Source organism: Acomys minous (assembly GCF_964271855.1).
Source record: "Acomys minous genome assembly, chromosome: 4".
NCBI lineage: Eukaryota > Metazoa > Chordata > Mammalia > Rodentia > Muridae > Acomys > Acomys minous.
In genome coordinates this window covers 103,971,359-103,992,269 of record NC_140486.1, presented here as the reverse complement: position 1 = coordinate 103,992,269, position 20,911 = coordinate 103,971,359, and the positions used below count along the sequence as shown (strand labels likewise).

Below are 20,911 nucleotides of genomic sequence, written 5' to 3'. Positions count from 1 at the left end.
CTACTGCCGAAACTTATGGATTAAATTAAGGCTAATATTGAGTTCTACTTATTTATGCAAATTTTTCAGAATTACTTTGAGAAACTAGAAATTCACACCAAATTGCTCAGCTAATCAGCATCTCCATATTCTAAAACATGAATGAAATCATAAAGTCCCAATTTTAGTTTCAGTATTTATCAACAAGAATGTAAATTATTTAATATCCTTCTGAATAATTATTGAATTTAGGAGCATTAGCCATTCATCAAGAAGACAGCACCTTTCAATGAGGACATGAACTGGAGGGAGGGATATTGAGATGAGACATGAATGTGGCCATCAGGGTGACCACTGTTCAGTGGCCACCATGAGAGTGATACAAGCATAACTCAGTAAAAGATCAGTACATTAGTGAAATGAATAGACTACAACATAATCCTCAAAGGCAGCAATGAAGACCGGCCAGATATGACAGTTACCTCTAAGGGATGTGAAGGATTTTTATGTGATGCTTTCCCAGGCCAATTACCACTTAGTTCCATTATTGCTTTCCAGTTAACAGAGAGTACAAGCAAGCAGGAAGCATCAGGATAGAAGGTGCAGAGTAACAGCAATGCCATTACAAATGCCCTTCCTTCAGGCAAAATGACACACACATACATCAAAGGGGGGAAAGCGAGCCACATACCACTTCTTTATCCAATAGTTAGCAATAGTTCTGAAAACAAAGGCAGCAGGTGAATTTATGATTAGCTGCTGTTTAGATTTAAAGACTATCGATCCCTATTGCTTCCTCAATTGTCTTAGCCTCTGTTAAAACATCACTGGAATGGGAGAGGGAAAAAGTGGGAACAGTTTCTCTTTGGGATGAAACCACCCAAGAAGATAACTGTGGTTCACTTGAAGTGAACACTTCTATCTCTGTCTGTCTCTGTCTCTCTGTCTGTTTCTGTCTGTCTCTTGGTCTCTCTGTGTCTCTGTCTCTCTCTGTGTCTCTGTGTCTCTGTCTCTGTGTCTCTGTTTCTCTCTCTCTCTCTCTCTGTTTCTCTCTCTCTCTCTCTCTCTCTCTCTCTCTCTCTCTCTCTCTCTCTCCCTCCCTCTATCTATCTATCTATCTTTATCTCTGTCTCCATCTTTCTCTCTTGCTGACTCCTCCAAAGCAAGTAAGTGAGCAAATTTTACCTCATTATTTCTCTGAGCAGCTCTGTCTGCTCAGACCCAGTCTCAGATGAGAACTGTGTTCCAAGGCAGAACAGACACACGAGTGCTCACCGAGGAATGGCAGCAGATACAGTGATATTTGGAAACATCTTGTCATTCAACTGCACTCACTTGCTCTGTTCCAGGACTATTGATAACAAAGAGGAGACTGCATCGATTTTTGTAGTCTTTTGTGCTACCAGCTACTTTGTAGTCTCATATTACACAAGCCTCGGTCACCTTGGTGACCACATTCCCTTTTGAACGTTTTTTTCTAAAGGTTTTCTTCACAGCTTATGAATCCCAAGTACCTTAATGAGTGCCCTGTAGGTAGCCTGTTGTGCAGGGCTACAGGAAAACAAAACTGTGTACTAGAGGCACAACAGCAGTAATCCCATTAGTAAGTGCAGTCAGAGGCTCCAGGAAAAAGCAGTTTCAATGAAATGGGGAAACATCTCAGTTCATACCTGGGCTGCTGAACAAGGGGGATGTTCTCACGCTCATTGCTAGTGAGCTGAATATGGGTCTTCATTCTCATCTGCGGACAGACCTCCCTGCTTATAACATTGTCTGTCAGTAACAAACCAATTTTCTCCTTGCTTATTCAGGATTCTTTACCACGAACAACTGTTATGTGTAATAACTGTCTTAGGGAATAACTGCCAAATTTTCTCACTGTTCTATTTTAGTCTTGGAGATTGAGACAAATTTTCAAGTTCAAATGTCTTACATCAATTTCAATAATTTTAAATCAGACTTGTACTTCCTTGTACTTAAACAAACATGGATTTCTTTAATGTTACAACTTGGATGTTTTTGTTAGTACTATAATGTGTAGGCTCAATTTCTTAGCAAATATATTTTATTACCAACGTATTAACCGAGAGTACCTCACTTATAACCTGAGTAACCTAAACAATAGGAAAAGGAGATTAAAAGTACAATAATGAAACTGTAAGGATATCAGTTCCGAGGAACGATTCTCCTGGCATAATCAGCAGGATTTCTTCTGCTGGAACATGGAACAATCAGACCCTCAGCAGGAGCCTGGAGCCCCGAAGCCTTCCCTCAAGAGGTTCTCTCTAGGAGTGTTTCAAAGTGGATCAAGGAACAGCCAAAACTATCCCAAGTCTCCCAAAAGTCCCACCTCTTGTTTTTGGCTCACATTTATACCTCTTTTTGGATTTGTTCAAGGATGTTTTTCAGCTAATTAACAACCAATCTCCCCGACACGGTGGTTCGATTTCTTTTTTTTTTTTAATTTTTTATTAATTTATTCCTGTTACGTCTCAATGGTTATTCCATCCCTTGTATCCTCCCATTCTTCCCTCCCTCCCATTTTCCCCTTATTCCCCTCCCCTATGACTGTTCCTGAGGGGGATTACCTCCCCCTGTATATGCCCATAGGGTATCAAGTCTCTTCTTGGTAACCTGTCCTCCCTCTGAGTGCCACCAGATCTCCCCCTCCAGGGGACATGGTCAAAGGTAAGGCACCAGAGCGGTGGTTCAATGTCTAAGGAAATAAACATCACCTGGTCTCTCACAAGTCCTTTTCTCACACCCCACTTGTGATCTAAACAACACACAAAAAACATGTTTATCTCTCCTTCAATAATGTATAAACCTTCATATTCTTGCCCTCAACCCAAAGCTTCCCAAACAACTGTCCCAATCCTGGCAACTCCTGATACCCTCTCTCCACATAGCATGCATCTGCTGAACCCAGTACGTCACCAAAGAGTCAGGAAGCCTTCACTTGTCCAGCCCTAGTCATAGAACATTGCAATCCCCATCAGCAGGTAAGAGTGCTCTGATTCTGTTAGCATGTAAGAAAACTTTATTCAGTAAGTATAGTGTGAGAATTTGACATAAACAGTCAGAACGACACTGTCTCCATTAGATACAGGTGGTAGGATCTCCTGGGACTTGCTGGAGGTAATTTATATGTACATTTGGGCTATGTGACATTAGAGCCAGAAATCCATTTAAAGCAATTGGATGCACACTCCTGGTTTAGCAGTTTAGAGCATCACATGACAGAGACTTCAATTTGCTGGTCAAGGTCGGACAAAGAGTGTCAAGCCAAGGCCCCAAATTCCAGTCTTCTGACTCCCACAAAGTTCAAGCCATGAACATTAACAAAAACACATGCTCTAGTAAAGCCAAACTTAATTACAGTAGCAAAGATATGACAGACACACAGGTCTTCCAAGTGGAGTGGGCACAGTCCTTGACCTGAGGACTCTTGACAATCTCAAACCCATCTTACTATAGCTTAAGAAAAACTTGGAGACTTTGAACTACAAGTAGACAGGGACTCTTTTTTAAAGTGAAATAAGCAGCACGAGATTTTTAATTCGCACACAGGGTGACTGTAGACTAATGTTAGGAAGGCACAGTGTTGGTACACTACTCAGTTGAAGAATGTTAAGACACTGGTTCTCTGGGAGTTTCTCAGCTCTGTCATGATGATCTCATGATGCTTGCAAGCGTCAGGTGCTAGTCCATGCCTATGTCCCTTCAACAGAGAAGAAACCTTTTCTAGTCATGTTCCCTGGTAGATACTAGTTCATTACAGAATAGTATCATATGACTTCACATCAACCACTCCCTCTCAGGGAACGAAATGACTACAGTTGGTTCAGAGACATCAACATTCTGTTCTAAAACCTCCACAGGTTTGCGCAAAATCTGAGTTTTCTCAGATTGGAGGCAAAGGAGGGTCAGAGTTTAAGAAAGGGTGGTGGTGGTAGTCTCTGTCCTTGAGGGGGATTACCTCCCCCTGTATATGTTCATAGGGTATCAAGTCTCTTCTTGGTAACCTGCTGTCCTTCCTCTGAGTGCCACCAGGTCTCCCCCTCCAGGGGACATGGTCAAAGGTGAGGCACCAGAGTATGTGAGAAAGTAATATCCCACTCTCCTCTCTACTGTGGAGAGTGTTCTGTCCATTGGCTAGATCTGGGTAGGGGTTTAAGGTTTACCGCCTGTATTGTCCTTGGCTGGTGCCTTAGTTTGAGTGGGACCCCTGTGCCCAAATCTGCCTATCATAATGTTCTACTTGTAGGCTTCTAGGACCCTCTGGATCCTTCTACTTTGCCATTCTCCCATGCTTCTCTCATCTAGAGTCCCACTAGAATATCCTCCCCTCTGTCTCAGTTTCCTGGTAAGTGAAGGCTTTCATGGGACATGCCCCTAAGTGTCCCTCAATAGAAGAATGGATAAAGAAACTGTGGTACATATACACTATGGAATACTATTCAGCTATTAAAAACAAGGAATTCCCGAAATTTGTGGATAAATGGATTGAGCTAGAAATGAACATAATGAGTGAGTTAACCCAGAAGCAGAAAGACTCAAATGGTAGTCTCTTCTAATGAGGGCATATTTCTTAATTATTTGGCCCTCTTTTAAAAAGATATTCAGATTGTAACACATTGGAACTCAGGATTCATCAGCATCTGACAAGTTCCTAATGCTTGCCACAATTTGGAAGTGTCTGCTGCATCCAGTAACATGGCACCTGGGAAATTGTGCTTCTCTGTGATTATGATTGATAGAGCCCAGCTGGGAAGATCATTATTCTGCTCACAGAAGCAAGAACCCTAGCCAGTGCTAGCATACAGGAACCCTACAGTGCAAGATTCCATCCACCTCCTCCTACCCCTTCCTACCCCTTCCCCTCCAGCTGTACTTGATGATGGAGGCAAGATAATGGACCACACAACCTGGACCAGGTCAGGAGTAGACAGTGATGCTTTGAGTGCTGCATGTGGGGGTAAACAGATGCAATGGCAGGTACTGATGACAGGCACAGCATCTTCCAAACACAGTGTAGATTACCTTGGCTCTAGCAGAGAGTACCCTGACAAGGGGTACCAAAACTGAACCCATAAGAAGAGAGGCTCTGGGGAGGGGATACTAAATGATTATTCTTGTAAATGTTCCTCTTTTGTCAGTTTTCTTTACCTGACTGTTTACATAGACCCTTCTGCAGTCCTGGTAATGCATGGCTCGAACCTTTTTTTGATAGACATACTACTTTAATATCTTGAAACAAGGCCGGTTTTGAGGTGTGTTCAGGGTGAACAAACTCTTCTCTGCTACATAGCTTCAAAGAAGTGAAGGAAAGATCTGAAGGATGGTATGGGGCTTAGGTTCTAAAGAGTGGCTTCTTAACGTTAGGGTGTATTATCTTGTTCTGCAAACCAGGGAAGGTGTGTGTGTACAAAGCAGTGTCAGGAATCAGGGCTGTGGTGCAAAATGGGAAGGGTAAGAGAGTGGAAGAGAAGCGCCTAATGCAGGGATCCAGTCAAATACAAGGAGATAGCTGTGGTAGAAGGAGCCATTACAAAAGAATAATAGTACCAGTGAGTGGACGTCTCTATCCAACATGGCCCATGGAGCTGGAAGCAGTGGGGAATGCTGGCTGGAGTGAAAGATTAATTAGTGATGAAACTTGGTTTTGGGAGGTGGTTTCCAAAACATACTTTTTGAAACTGGTGTCTCCATCTACCCTTGGGATGACCGATCCATGGCCGCACATCTTAATGTGTCTTTTCACTGCCTTCTCTGGTGCTATAAATCTATATGCAGGATGCAAACCCACGTGATGTTGTTCTGCAAATTCCAGTTGGCCTGTACATAGATTTGCTTTCAAACTGCTGGGTGGAGGTAGAGAGGTGGGCCAGTGATTAAAGGCACGTGCTGCTCTTCTAGAAGACTGGAGTTCTGTTCCTAGCACCCCTTTTGGGAGGCTTGCAAGCAAATGTTACCCCAGCTTCATGGGATCTGACACCCCTTTTAGGCCTCTTCAGGAACCAACATATACATGTCACATACTCGTGCACAGATACATACACATTCGTAAACACACAATAAAATGAATCTTTTTTTTTAAGACTCTGGGGAAGTCTGTCTCCAGATGCTTTCTAGTCTTGTACCTCACCATTCTCCCTGTAGTCCTGCACTCGTGGTCACTCTGTTTTGTCTTACCATGTTCTTACTTTTGAGTCTTTGGGTATATTTGCGTGACATTGTTTTCTACTTTCTTTATTATTATTATTATTTTTTTACTTTATTAATTTATTCTTGTTACATCTCAATGGTTATCCCATCCCTTGTATCCTCCCATTCTTCCCTCCCTCCCATTTCCCCCTTATTCCCCTCCCCTATGACTGTTCCTGAGTGGGATTACCTCCCCCTGTATATGTTCATAGGGTATCAAGTCTTTTCTTGGTAACCTGCTATCCTTCCTCTGAGTGCCACCGGGTCTCCCCCTCCAGGGGACATGGTCAAAGGTGAGGCACCAGAGTATGTGAGAAAGTAATATCCCACTCTCCACTCTACTATGGAGAGTGTTCTGTCCATTGTCTAGATCTGGGTAGGGGTTTAAGGTTTACCACTGGTGCCTTAGTTTGAGCGGGACCCCTGTGCCCAAATCTGCCTATCATAATGTTCTACTTGTAGGCTTCTAGTACCCTCTGGATCCTTCTACTTTGCCATTCTCCCCTGCCTCTCTCATCTAGAGTCCCACTAGAATGTCCTCCCCTCTGTCTCAGTTTCCTGGTAAGTGAAGGCTTTCGTGGGACATGCCCCTTGGGCTAATATGCAGATATAAGTGAGTATATACCATTTGAGTCTTTCTGCTTCTGGGTTAACTCACTCATTATGATCATTTCTAGCTCAATCCATTTATCCACCAATTTCGGGAATTCCTTGTTTTTAATAGCTGAATAGTATTCCATAGTGTATATGTACCACAGTTTCTTTATCCATTCTTCAAAAATTCAAGCGACACCACATGCTGGCGAGGATGTGGGGAGAGAGGAACACTCCTTCATTGCTGGTGGGAATGCAAACTAGTACAACCACTTTGGAAATCTATCTGGTGCTATCTCAGAAAAATGGGAATAGGGCTTCCTCAAGACCCAGCTATTCCACTCCTTGGAATATACCCAGAAGATGCTCCAGCACACAACAAGAAAATTTGCTCAACCATGTTCATAGCAGCCTTATTCATAATAGCCAGAACATGGAAACAGCCTAAGTGTCCCTCAATAGAAGAATGGATAAAGAAATTGTTTTCTACTTTCAACTTTCCGTGTCCCACTCCCGCTAATCTTCTAGATTTCATGACCTAATTTCCTTTCTTTTTAACCAGCTTCCTGAAAGTTACACCACCTCCAGATAGGGCCATGAGCTAGAAATCAAGCCTTTGACACATGGGCCTTCAAGGGTCCATTTCAGATACAAACCATAGCATCCCTTCATTGCCACAGGCGCACTGACAATCTCCATCCTGCTCCTATTGCACACGGGCCTCTCTTCACAAATCATGCATCATGGCAGTTAAACGCCTCTGTCTATATTTCTTTTCTGGCTATCCATATCACCTAGAATAAAGCCATACCACCTCTTAGGAGATTGCTGGCTACTTGACACTTGCTCAATAAACATTGTTACATTCGTATGTTTCTTAGTGAAGAAGAATTTAAAGTATAGTTCTTGACAAACTTATAAATATGTACATATAATACTTCCCAGAGAATCATAAACACCCGTTTATATGTTAGTGCTATAAGTTATCTATAGATTTTAATATAATCAAAGGACTGTAACAAGTAGTACTCAACCCTGTCTTCCTTTTGGTTAGTAAAAGAAAATGTACTCCTAGGAGAAAAGAAGAGGAGATAATCATTATCAAAGAAGGGGTAACGAGAACATGTTAGGTAGGTCTCTGTGATAAGAGTATGAGCAAAAGAACTTCCCGTAGGGTGAGGGAGTGTGATCCCGCAGTAACAAAAGGAGTATATGTGCCAAATAAAAAGGGTAAGTTTGTAAAGACATATTAAACACTGTGGCAAAGGCTACAGTTAATTGTTTATTTTGACAACTGAAGACTTCAGTACACCCGTGAGTAGAAGATAAAGAAAGGGTTGTTAGGTTTGATTTTGTTATTAATGTTAGTCTTCAGAATAGCAAATCCCTGCTGTAGGCTCAATGGTGACCTTGTGTATCAAACGTGCTCTGGAGGCGACCGTCTCTGATGGGGCTCTGGTCCTACCATGTTTACTAGGCCCTGGCCACATTGTCCTATTGCTTGTATCCATTCCTTAAGTCACTGCATAGTCAAAAAGAAACATGAAAGGCATAAATTATGGTAGGTTATTTAATCACTACTAGATGCCTTATTTTCATGTAACCAGCCCCTAAAAGTTTCCATCATTCCCTTTGTTTATTTGTAAAACCAAATAAATGCCATAAAGGGACTATCTTCGTAATTCAGAATAGTTCCAAATCATGATGCCATTTCTACTTCAGACTAAAGTTTTCTTAGTAAACTTCATATGCACCTAACCTAAATTATCTGTTCTCATGTTTGTTTCTACAATATATTGCATAGTTGATATTATAATCTCTATTGTTTTATCCTTTTTATTTTCTAGTGGATATTAAGGACCACCGGTAGTTTTAATGTGAAAAAATACCCTACCTTTATGTAGTTTTGTATATTTCCTTCATTAGTATCTCTATTCTAGACAAAACTTGACCAGTGCTTCTATAGTGGCTTATAATATTTGGGTTTTTTTTGTTTTTACAATTATTCTTATCCTTTGTTGAATATTAGAATAACTAAAAAATTATCAAGAAATTTAAATCAACTGACATTCTTTCCCCAAATTACAATTCTAAAACTCACTGAGGTGAAAATTGGGGGCCAAACTTTGAAAACAAACTTAGGTATTCATACAATACATTTTATGGCTATATTGTTATTCCTTAATTTTTTCTTAACTCAAAACCACATAATAAAAAGGTATTGATATTAGTTGAAGGCATTAATTAATTGATTATTGGAGAGAAATTTATTTTAATTATGTAGAATAGTGAAGACCTAAGAATTATAGTTTCAATAAACATGTAAAAATTCCTTTCCTTTAAAAAATAAATCAAAGGAAAATTGAGATAAAAGTGTATTTCTCAGGAATTATCGCATAACTTTTACAGTGTTGGCATATATTTTGCATCACAGTGGTACTAATTCTGAAGTCTTAAAATTATAAAAGTTTGACCCTTAGTACTACAATAAATCAATAACTAATTTATTGACTATTTCAAGTACAGTTAAAGTGTTAATCTTCCCACTCACCTGCCACCAGAAAGCTACAATTTTCTATCCATAAAAACTAAAAATACTGAATAAGAGTTGCTTTGCCACTGGAACCAAAGGGATTGTGTGAGCCCACCTGTACCTTGACCTTACAATCACACTGTGAACCACCATGAAAATGCTTCCTGATAGCACACACCCACCTCAAACTTTATCATAGAGCATCTCTACCAATCCAGTACTAATTGCTCTAAGAATTTATTTATTTTTTTAACCAGTAAAACAAAGGCCATGGGATCGTCCTTTGGCTCTCAAGGCTGTAGCCTTTCACGATTCAGAACTTGTCCTGTGCTTTGTTGCATAACCTCTGGTGGTGTTTACTGAGTATTTGTGGAAGGGCGACTGCCCTATTGAGGGTGTTTTGGATACAGCCTGTAGTTTTTAACCTAAGATAAAAATGCCTGTTCTTCCTCCTGCGATCTTTGCCGTTCTCACCATGATGCCCTCTAACAGTGCAGAGATGGGTTTCATCCTATGGGCTAGACCTTACATCCATCCAGAAGGTGGTTGGTTACATTTTTGACATTTGTTCCACTCTTGTACCAGTGGGCATTTCTTGTCAGGCTGATTGCTATTGTCACTCACAGGTTTTATCCCTGGGGAAACTGATGACCACTTTTCTCCTCCAGTAGCATGCTCAGTACAGTCTCGTAGTATAAAAGCTAGCCAGCAGGGGTGAATCATCAAGACCAGTACCAGCTTGATTTCTCTGTGTTCTATGACCCCATACATGTGGTTTCTTTAGCAATGAGGTCTCTTCTTGATACAGCAGGGAATCTGCACACATGAACTCACATTGGTTGTAGCACCATGCACAAGGCTTGCACAAGCCTAAACCAGACCATATCCCAGCACTGAGAGGAGAATGTGGTATGAGGTTCCACTCCTAACTATGGAGTTATTAGAAACTGGTAGAAGAGGAAAAGTAAATTTGCTCTGAAAGTGTAACCCTGGTAGGCTGACCGTGCTCTCATAGAAGCCCATAAACCCAAGAGTATATGAGCAGCACACATTTGGCTTTGATGATAATAAGGATAAAAGCACATGGAACTGACTTGGGAAGAAAGGAAAGTGTGCCTGGGAAGAGCAGGGAGAGTGAGAGGAATATATCAAATGTGTTGAGTGCAATTCTCAATGAAATAATGATTTTAAGAAAGAAAAGAATCGGGTGTATGCGCTCTACTGAAAACAAACAAACAAACAAACAAAAGACCACTTTCTTCATTTGTTTGAGAAACTCTTTTTAAGACTGCCATTTAAATATTCTTTTGAAAATAATTTTAATTGAATAAGTGGATAGCCATGTCAAGTACAGGTCATATTTATCCTAACCCAGGAACTGAGACATATTTTAACTGTTTCAGTAAATAAACTATTGTTTTTGAACTCTCACACCAGCCAATCCTAAATGTATTCAATCAGGTATTTTTCTTAGCCTGAAAAGTTAAATAGCAGGTGTAGTACTTAATGAACTGCAGCAACTTGGACTCATTGGTGTGGCAAATAGATTGTGATATTCATTTCCAATTAAAGTTCCTTTGCAAAGATCAATGAAGCACATTTTCACAAATTGAATCACGCTAAACTAATAAACAAAATTCTCTCATCCCTGTTGAAGGAAAATTATTATTTCCTTAACATTTAAAATCCCATCCCACTATTAATTATAAGATGCAAGGGGTAGGAGAGATCATACATTTATTTGCTCATCTGTGTTTCATTTTCTGATTTTTAAAGGGAAGGTTAGGAACACTAACTATTATACAGAAACTACACAAGAGTAATTTCTCAGACTTGAATCTTTTGGTCTTTGGACCATAAGCATTTTTACTTACTAAATAACATGCTTGTGTTAATGACTAGAGGTCTGATCTTTAGTAAATTAGAAAAGAATCTGTTATGGAGTAACCTTTAATTAATGAATGCACAGTGTATATTTGCATTAAAAAACAATGGCATTGGTTGGAAAAAAAGGAAAATGACTTAATATTCTGCCTCTAAAATCATTGAGCTTCTCAGAAAAATTAAAATGTTAATTCAGCCACCTTAAATGTCACTACTTTACTCAAAAAAATGTACAAATGTTATGATATTCATTTTCAAAACCCTCCTAACCTTTCACCTCCCCTTGATATTTCTTTCAAAGTATACTTTTGAAAACTGTTACATATTTTCAGTTTTAGCTTAAAATTTTCAAAGATGTTGATATGGATGAGGAAAAAAATAGAAATGGAGTCATTCCTGAAGCAAAGGGTAAGATTCTACCAGAACTCCAGAACTGTGTTTTCAAACAAGAGAGGCTCTAGGAGAAATGTATAGGAAAGATTTCCTGTCTGGGAAGACACTAGATCTGAAGAATGTTTTCCCATGCCACGTTCAACTACTTCAAAGAGGGTTTCCTACCAGATCATGGAATGATCTGACATGTGTGAGCAGTTCTAAAATGAAAAAGTGTCTGCCAAATAGCACTACCAATCTGAATGACACTGTGACAATTTTCCAAGACATGGTTGTGCAGTTTCTGTGGAAAACTTAGCTGAGGATGGGGTTAAAGAAAGTAGTTTTTTACTGACACAAACCAGACACATATATCTATGTGGAAAAGAATAGAAGATCCAAATATAAGCCCATGCAACTAAAGCTGATTTTTGACAAAGATACCAAAAGTACACACTGGAGGGAAGACACCAAAAGTACACACTGGAGGGAAGACAGCCTCTTAAGCAAACAGCTGGAAAAGCTAGATAATCGTATGTAAAAACATGAAACTGGATCTCTGTCTCATTGTGCGAAAACTTCAGTGTACGTAAATGAAATCACTAATGTAAGACTTGGAATTGTGAGGCTGCTTGAGGGAACAATGGAAAGAACACTTTGAGGTAGAGGCCAATGCAAGAAATGTTGTCAGTAGGGCTCCAGATGCTCAGGGCATAATGTCAATACTTGGCAAATAAGACTTCGCCAAGTTAGAAAAAGTTCCTTGAGTGAAGAGACATTATATAGAATGAGATAAAAATCTTTACAAGTTACACATATGACCCACTGACATCTAGAACTTAAAAATAATTAAAAAACAAAAACTCACAAAACATATGAAAAACAATTAGTAAATTGGATAATGAAAGGAAGACACAGTACTGAAAAGAATAAATACAAAGGTCAAATTAACATATCAGAAATCTTCAAGTTCACTAGCCATCAGAGAAATGGAAGAAAACCTTTATTGGGATTCTGTCTCCTCTGAGGGATAATGGCCAGATGCTCACTGAGATATGGACAAATGGAAACCCTTATACATTTCTGGTAGAAATTTAAATAGGTCCATCCATATGGAAATCAGTATGCAGGCTTCATGTATTGGTATTCATGTATGAACTTCTCAAAAAATATATAAAATTTAAATTGTCACCCTTAGCTAAGATGTTATTAGTCATAATTAGCTTCTGGGAAAGGAAGGGACAGTTTTCCCTCAGCCTACAGCTCCTGGGGAGGCGACCATGCACTCCCTTAGAAGAACACACATCCAGGAATACTTGGACATAACAAGTTGATCGCAATGGAGACAAAAAAAAAAAAAAAAGAAAGAAAGAAAGAAAGAAAGAAAGAAAGAAAGTTGAGTGGGAAAGGAAGGAGGGTGGATCTGGCAAGGATTGGGAGGTAAATATGATCAAAACTCATCGTATGGGATTTTCAAAGAATTAAGGAAAAAGATAAATGATTGAACACAGAGGTTTGTGTGCATGCACACCACACCTGGGGATCTGGCACTGCTTCATAAAAGAAATAACTTACTTATTTCTCAAAGCATAATATGCCCGGTCCTTCTCCAGAACCTCATTAAGCATGCATGCTGGTGTGCTAGGCTTGGTGGCTTCAGTCTACACTTCTTGCAGGACGTAGATGATACTGGCCCTGCTTCTCAGTGGGCCAAACTGCATACCAAGGAAAAAAACTATGTTCCCTGTCTCTCTGAGTCTCTTTGTGTCTCTATGTCTCTTAGCATGTTTTCTCTCTCTCTCTCTCTCTCTCTCTCTCTCTCTCTCTCTCTCTCTCTCTCTCTCTCTCCTCCCTCCCTCCTTCCCTCCCTTCCTCCCTCCCTCCCTCCGCTGTGTTAATAGTTAACCTATAAAGTATTGCTTTTTATGGTTTTTTTAAAGTGTGGACAGAGGAGGTATGTGAACTATTATGAAAATCCTTGAAATTAGAAGAAATTAAGCTGTAACAATGACATCATCAAGGCATTAGCTGGAAGGATGTTTTCCTCAACCCTTGACCCAATATATAGCAGATTTAATTCATTTCCAAAAGACTTTGTCTTGGGGTCAAATTATTCCAATTTAAGTATCACTATTCCATTCTACTTGGAAAATATCCTCACCAACATGTCTTTCTGATTCATCTTTTTCTCAATAAATCTCAGAAATTTCTGTGTTATTAATTATCTTTTTATACAAATTCTCATAACAGATGAAGAATAACATTTATTTGCTATTTAACTATTTTTTGTATTAGCATACTGAGATGAAATAAAAAATAACCAGAGATACTATTCTTTTTTCTTTCTTTTCTTTTTCTTTTTTTTTTGTTTTGTTTGTTTGTTTGTTTGTTTTTCTAGACAGGGTTTCTTTGTGTAACCTTGCTGTCCTAGACTTGCTTTATATACCTGGTTGGCCTAAAACTCACAGTGATCTGCCTGCCTCTGCCTCCCCAAGTGCTGGCATTGCAGGTGTGCACCACCATCTCTACCTGAGATATTATTCTTAAGGAGATAATAACTTCTGAGATTGTGATAACCTTTTTACTCATTATTATTTCTTCAGAAGATTCATGCAGTGTGTTTTGACCATATTCCTCCCCCAACTCTTCCAAGAGCCAACCTCTTTCCTGATTCAGTAATTGTGTCCCTTTTTCTTTGTCAACTCCTGCAGGACCAATTAGTGTTGCCCACATATTCTTGGATGTGTGATCTTTAATTGAAGAGTGGTCAGTTTACATAGGGCTACACTTAGAGTAACTGTATCTTCCTTTCTCAGTATCTAACTAGTGCCAGTAGCTCCATAGCCAGGTGTGGGATTTCATGCTAAACTCTCACCTTCACCCAGGGACTTTTTTTTGGCTTGGGATGGCATAGGGTTGTGCATGTTGCTACAACTCTGTGAGTTCGCATGTGTGCATATGCTGCTGTATTCATTAGGGTATGTTTTCTTGTATTCAACCTCTGGCTCTTAGAGTCTTTTTTGCTCCCTCTTCGGCAGTGATCCCTGAGCGCTGGGATTGGAGTGGTATGTATGTTTCATTTAGGGCTGATCATTCTGCAGTCTCTTATTCTCTGTACCTTGGCCAGTTACAAGTCACTGCATGAATCACCATATACTACAAACAGAAACTTCTTAGATGATGATTGAGAAACACATCAGAAAAATATTTAACACTATGTCCATTTCTCAGAATGATAAGAGTAGGTTCTGCTCATGAGCCTAAGACCTGTCTAGCCATAGGAAATTAGCCTGAAAATGGTTCCAGGTGTGGTTTTCCTCTTGTGGATTGGTCCTTAAATCTAACCAGAAATTGCTTACTCCTATTGTGCACTGCCACTACCACACCAGTGGGCATGTTTTGCCACAACAGTTATTATTGTAGCTTCCACAGTGCATAGATGAGTACGATTGGTAATTCCTGTTATTCCCTGGTACCTTCAGTAGGACCTCCTAGCACTATGAATATTAGCCAATAGGGATGCAGTTCTAGGTCAATGTTGGATTGATTCTTCACCATTTTCTGTCCTCACCTATGCTGTCTTCCAATCAAATTTGGAAGGTAATCTGAACAATGTTTGGGGGTTTATAGGTCCTTCCTGGACAGTAATTACAAAAGAAGTAACCCATTTCTGGCACTGGGCTCTTTATTATCCATTTTATCTTTTTATGTTCATGCGTGGTATACGTTTTTAAGGTTGTCATATCCTGTTGTTGAATTTTTTTCTTTACTGTTGCTAGTGTACCTCCTTAGTGCCGCTGATTATTTTTCAGTTGAGGTAGATTGTTATAGGCTATCAGAATAGCTCCCTCTACTTGATTCTTGGTTCCATTTGCTTGGAATATCTTTGTCTTCCCTTTGCCCTATGGTGTCTATGACTCATTGTGAGCTGTGTTTCTTAAAGGCTGCAAAAACATGGACCCTGTTTTCTGATACGATCTGTTAGTCTGTGTCACTCTTTTGGGAGTCATTGCAATCTCGGCACCCTGTTACTTTGTAGTGTTCCATTAGAGCTCTTTGGACCCTATGTTATGGAGTTGTTCCTTTGTTCCTTGTGGTTTTTTGGGACCCTTACACCTTCTCCTCAGACCTAAGTATTCCTTCTGTAGTGTTTGCCTAGTGACTATGTATTCCTCAAATCTGTTTTGATTATGAAAAGGTTTCCCTTTTCCTTCCACTATAACTGGTAGATTATCTGTGTATATGTCCTCTAGCATAACTTATAGAACACGTACCAATATCTTCTGACTTTCATTGTATTGATTGAAATATAGGCTGTGGGTCTGATAGATCTGCTTTGGTATGAACAGTTGATCCTTTTTCCCCCACTTTCTATATCCTTCCTTTGTTCCTTACATTTAGTGTTTTGACTTATATAACATGAGGAGGTTTTTTATTTCTGGTCTTATTTGGTCCTCTGCATTTCTTTTAGATCTTGATAGGCATATATTTTAGTTAGGGTTACTACTTTTGTGATGAAACACCATGACCAAGTCAACATGGAGTGGAAATGGTTTATTCAGCATATGCTTCCACATGACAGTTCATCACCCAAGGAAGTCCAGACAGGAACTCAAGCAGGGCCGGAGCCTGGAGGCAGCAGCTGATGATAAAGACATGGAAGTGTGCTACTTACTGTCTTACTCCTCCTCATGGCTTTCTCAACCTTGTTTCCTATAGAACCTAGAACCACTATCCCAGGGATGACACCACTTAGAATGTGTTGGGTACTTCCACATCAATCACTAATTAAGAACATGCACCACAGGCTTATTCACAGCTTGTTCTTTTGAAGGGTTTTCTCAGTTAAGGTCCCCTCCTCTCTGATGACTCCAGATTGTGTCAGGTTGACATAAAACCAGCCAGTATAACACCTCATTGCTTAGATTGTGGAATTTTCCTTCTGTGGTTTTGCTGAAAATGTTTTCTGTGCCTTTGCCATGGATCTTTCTCCTTCTTCTTTGTCTATGTTTGGTCTTTTTATAGTGTGCTGGTGTTCTTTTATGCTTCCTTGTTAGGTTTGGAGGTAGTTGATACTTTCTTTGACAAAGTGATGAAATTTCCTCTGACTAGTCGTGAATGCTTAATATTCTCTCTTATGTTTTTTCCAATCTATTGGTGAAGTTTTCCTCTGAATTTCTTATTGATTCCTTGACTTTTTCATTTCAATTTTTATTTTATTTTTTCAGATTCTCTTCGTTAAATTCTGTTTTCATGTCTTTAATTGTTTTCATTAGTTCACTTAACTCTTTGCATTTTCATGGTCTTTGTTCAGACACTTATTCCTAATTGACTTTTTGATGATTCATATTATTGCTATTTTGAAGTCATTTTCTCGTATTTCATCAAAGTCATTTTTCTCAAGGAACACCACTGTCAGACTACTAATTTTTGATGGAGATGTATTGTTTTGGTTATTCATGTTTGTATGTTTGTGATAGGACCTTGGCACCTCGAGGAAGGTCTATGATGGAAATCTTGTCTGTCTTATTGAGCAGTATCTGTAGCCCTACTACCTGTTTTCTGTTATCCCAACTTGTCAGGTTCTTGACCAGCTGTTTGGGGCAAAGCTCTTTGGACAAATTCAGTATTGACGTCAGAATAAGGATTCAGAAGTAGTCCTGGCTCAGAGCACTCTAAGTAAGGTTTCTAAGCCAGGAGCAGATATTTTTCAGAGCTGCAGATTTCTCAGAGTCAATCAGCAGGAGGTGCTCAGGACTCCGGATGTGTTAGTTTGAGATTTCTAGCAGAAGAGGGAAGGCAGGTGTGGTACAAATGGTCATCAGGTACATTATGATGGTAGAGTCGCTGGTAGGGGTCTAGTACCACTCCCTGGAGAGTGGTACTTGGGTAGTGAGAACAGAGAACAGAGAATATAGTCAACAGTGTGTCTTGTGTTTACCTAGATAACAGGCTCTGCAATCAGAGTGGGGATGAGTGGAACTGGGTGGGGTGGGGGGAGAGGAGTTGTTTGGCGGCAGGCAAGTCTGCCTCCCTAACTAGGGATGGGGATCAAGGGGATGGGTTTGAGACTGTAGTATTTTTTTTAACTTCCAGCATGTTCACAGAACTGAACCTGCCCTCTTATGATGGCTGAAGATTATATATGTTTCTCAAAAAGTACCTAGCAAACACACCCAATGGCTAGCAAATATGAGTTGAATGACTTCCATCAAGATACATCCACATTCTTGACCGTGTCAGTGTTCTATTGTTTGGAAAATGGTGTTTTCATATGTACTAAATCTCATGATATCATCTGGATTACCTAACTAGATAATGATCCAATACGTACAGTATGGGGTATAACATATATACACAGAGGAGGCATGTGAAGGATGAAGCAGAGATTGGAGATGTGTTCACAAGCCAATGAAGTTAATAACCTCCAGCTAGGACTAATATGTCCCCAATGGAGCCTTCAGGTGATGCATGGCCCACTGGGGCCTTGGCTTTGGAATTCTGAGTGTTAGAACTGGGAGGAAATAAATTTATATTGTTTGAAGCCAAAAATGTGACACTCTCTATTGCAGCAACATTAACTAAGTGGTTGAGCAAAGCACAAATATTGATGGAATAATAATAGCTAAAGAAGAACAGACATAAGCAATCTCATCGTGAAGATGAGGGCAGAGAAGTCCAGTGTGGTGAAGTAACCTGCCTTCATCTCCTCAGTTTCATTCTTAGTGTATCAAATAGCTTATGGCTACCATACATTGCTGCTAGCATACAAAAACTAAAAAAAAAATGGCTGGTTTTTACTGTCAAAAATTTTCCATTCAAGGCACGTGTTAGGTGGAAACATCAACTATTGTGTGGGAATAAGACCATGGATATCTTTCCATGAAATAAATTAAATTTGTAATTTTGCATCCTGTAATTTTTTAAAGGCTTGAGAATTTTAAATTAGTAGAATAATCAAAGTATACTAAAGTTATAAAACATTCGTGCTCTTCTCAGCTCAGAGAACCAGTTACTTCAATTGTGTAATAAAAGGAAGATGCCATTAAAAAGAAAGCTATACCCATAACATAGAAGATAAATAACAGTTTGGCTCTTGACTCTACCATTTGGGTACACTGATACCATTGGAAAAACTACTGAATTTCTCTGTTCCTCAATTTCTCAGAGATTCAAGTTAAAGCACAGAGTACATACCAGGCCACAATGTAGTCATTACAAAGCAGTGTCTGTCATACAGTAAGAATTCAATAAAAGGGGTTGCAGACATGGCTCAGAGGTTAAGAGCACTGAGCTCTTAAGAGCTCTTCCAGAGGTCCTGAGTTCAATTCCCAGCAACCACATGGTGCCTTACAACCATCTGCAATGGGATCTGATGCCATCTTCTGGCATGCATACAAATAGAGCACATTTTAAAATTACAAAATAAACAAAAAATTTAAAACTTTCCACTCTTTACAAGGAAAATCCTAAAAAGGATAAAATAATAATGAAAAAAAGAATTCAAATTTTTTCTGATTCTTTTTAATCAAACCACCATTTGAACCAAAATAGAGTTGTTGTTTTTTTCTGGAATTTGCTTAGCTTAACTTAGCTATATGAAGTCACAAGGCGCAGATTCTATATAGAGAAAAATATTCATTATTTGTATCCCTTTTTAGGCTATGAGACTTCCAAAGGATTACAATTTAAAAGAGATCCCACCTTTCCTTGAGAGTAAGAAGGGAAAACCTCAATATAGATTATCACTTTCAAATGCCCATTTCTCCAAAATTGACTTTCTTTCCTGATTGAAAAGTCTGGAATTTGTTGCCCTTCAGGGGACTGTGCAAAAAGCCCATCTAGTCAATCAGTCTCTTTCTGATTGATACCAGAACACCAACAGGGCTGGTTATAGATCAAGGAACAAATGATCTGACACTCAATTAATTATATGTCATGTGTGTATATCCTGGAGGCTCTGTGATGTGATCAGGCTTCTAAAAAAAATAATAAAGAAAAGCTATTCTTCTGTGTTAGTTTGATTCCATTTTTACTTCATGTTATTAAGTCATTTGTGAGGTAGGAGCATGTAAGTATAAAAATGTTTAGCTCTATCTATCTATCTATCTATCTATCTATCATCTATCTCCTTCTTTCTTTTAGAAAAGATTGGTGAAGAACATGATGGTATATGCTAGTGAGCACCTCAGTGCCTATCATTTTCTTTCATGCATTTACGTTAGGATGAGAGATACACATGCCAATGCTTAACAGAATACAGGAGTATCAAATTGCATTCTTAAATATATTATATCGCAAAAATTTTACAGTTTAAAATTTATGTAAGACAAAGTTCTATGTTCATCCAAGAAGTTTATATTTAGTTTTGAATGGCATTGCAATCACTCAAATCCATTCAGCGTTGGTTAATTTATCTTATAACTTCTTACAGCACGAAGACTTTAACTGTAACGACAATAAAGTTAGCATACCTTAACTATTTATTAGATTTCAAGTGAGAGGAATAACATATTGTGTGTGTGTGTGTGTGTGTGTGTGTGTGTGTGTGTGTGTCTGTGTGTGTGTGTCTGTGTCTGTGTGTGTCTGTGTGTGTCTATGCGTGTGTGCACATGTGTATATATGTTAGGGGCATTTAAAGTTTGGAGTGAGTTTTCAAGAAACTAGTCAAAATGTTGTATTATGTGATAAGAGAGTTCATCCACAGCAAAGCACATTTGCCTGATTAAGCAAGGACAGAAAGATGGGCAGCCATATAGCTCTGCAGCACATCATCTTTGTGACAGAGTGAACAATAGCAAGTCTAAGATACAGAAGCAAAGGTTTCTTGCTCCATCCCATGAGGGGCAGAGCCGCAAACAGATCAAAGCTGCTTTTGAAGCCAGGGATTGCTTCCTCTCAAATCAGCTCCATGGGGTGCAGAGTATGACATGATGGGGCCAGCACAGCAGAAAATGAAGCTAAAAACAATCTGAAATTATTTCATTTTTGGTGCAAAGCCTCAAAGATTACCTAGTGTATTTGCTGTGTGTTTCTAACCTCTCCTCATCTGCTTGTCTTTTATATCTTGGCAAAATAATTTACCCTTCAACATGATTCATTTGTTCTACCTGATTAAATCAAACTAACGAATGAACACTAGAGGCAAGTGGTATTTCCATACTGAGAAATCAGAAGCCCCAAAGCTTTAAAAAAGCAATTCAAAGTTAGTGGATGATTGTATGTTTTATATTATTGAATGTCTAAAATCCATTCATATTTTGATGGATCACAAAATTTCTAGAGCAGACGGTTGAATTTGCCTACTGTGAATGTACTACTCAAAAAAAAAAAAACTACTTA

General features: G+C 39.1%; 1 protein-coding gene across 3 annotated transcripts in view; it reads left to right on the top strand.

Annotated features, from left to right (window-relative positions):
• The window catches only part of SPAG16 (sperm associated antigen 16), an 819,872-nt gene that overhangs the window by 729,487 nt on the left and 69,474 nt on the right, over positions 1-20,911 (top strand). The gene's annotated exons all lie outside the window — the stretch shown is intronic.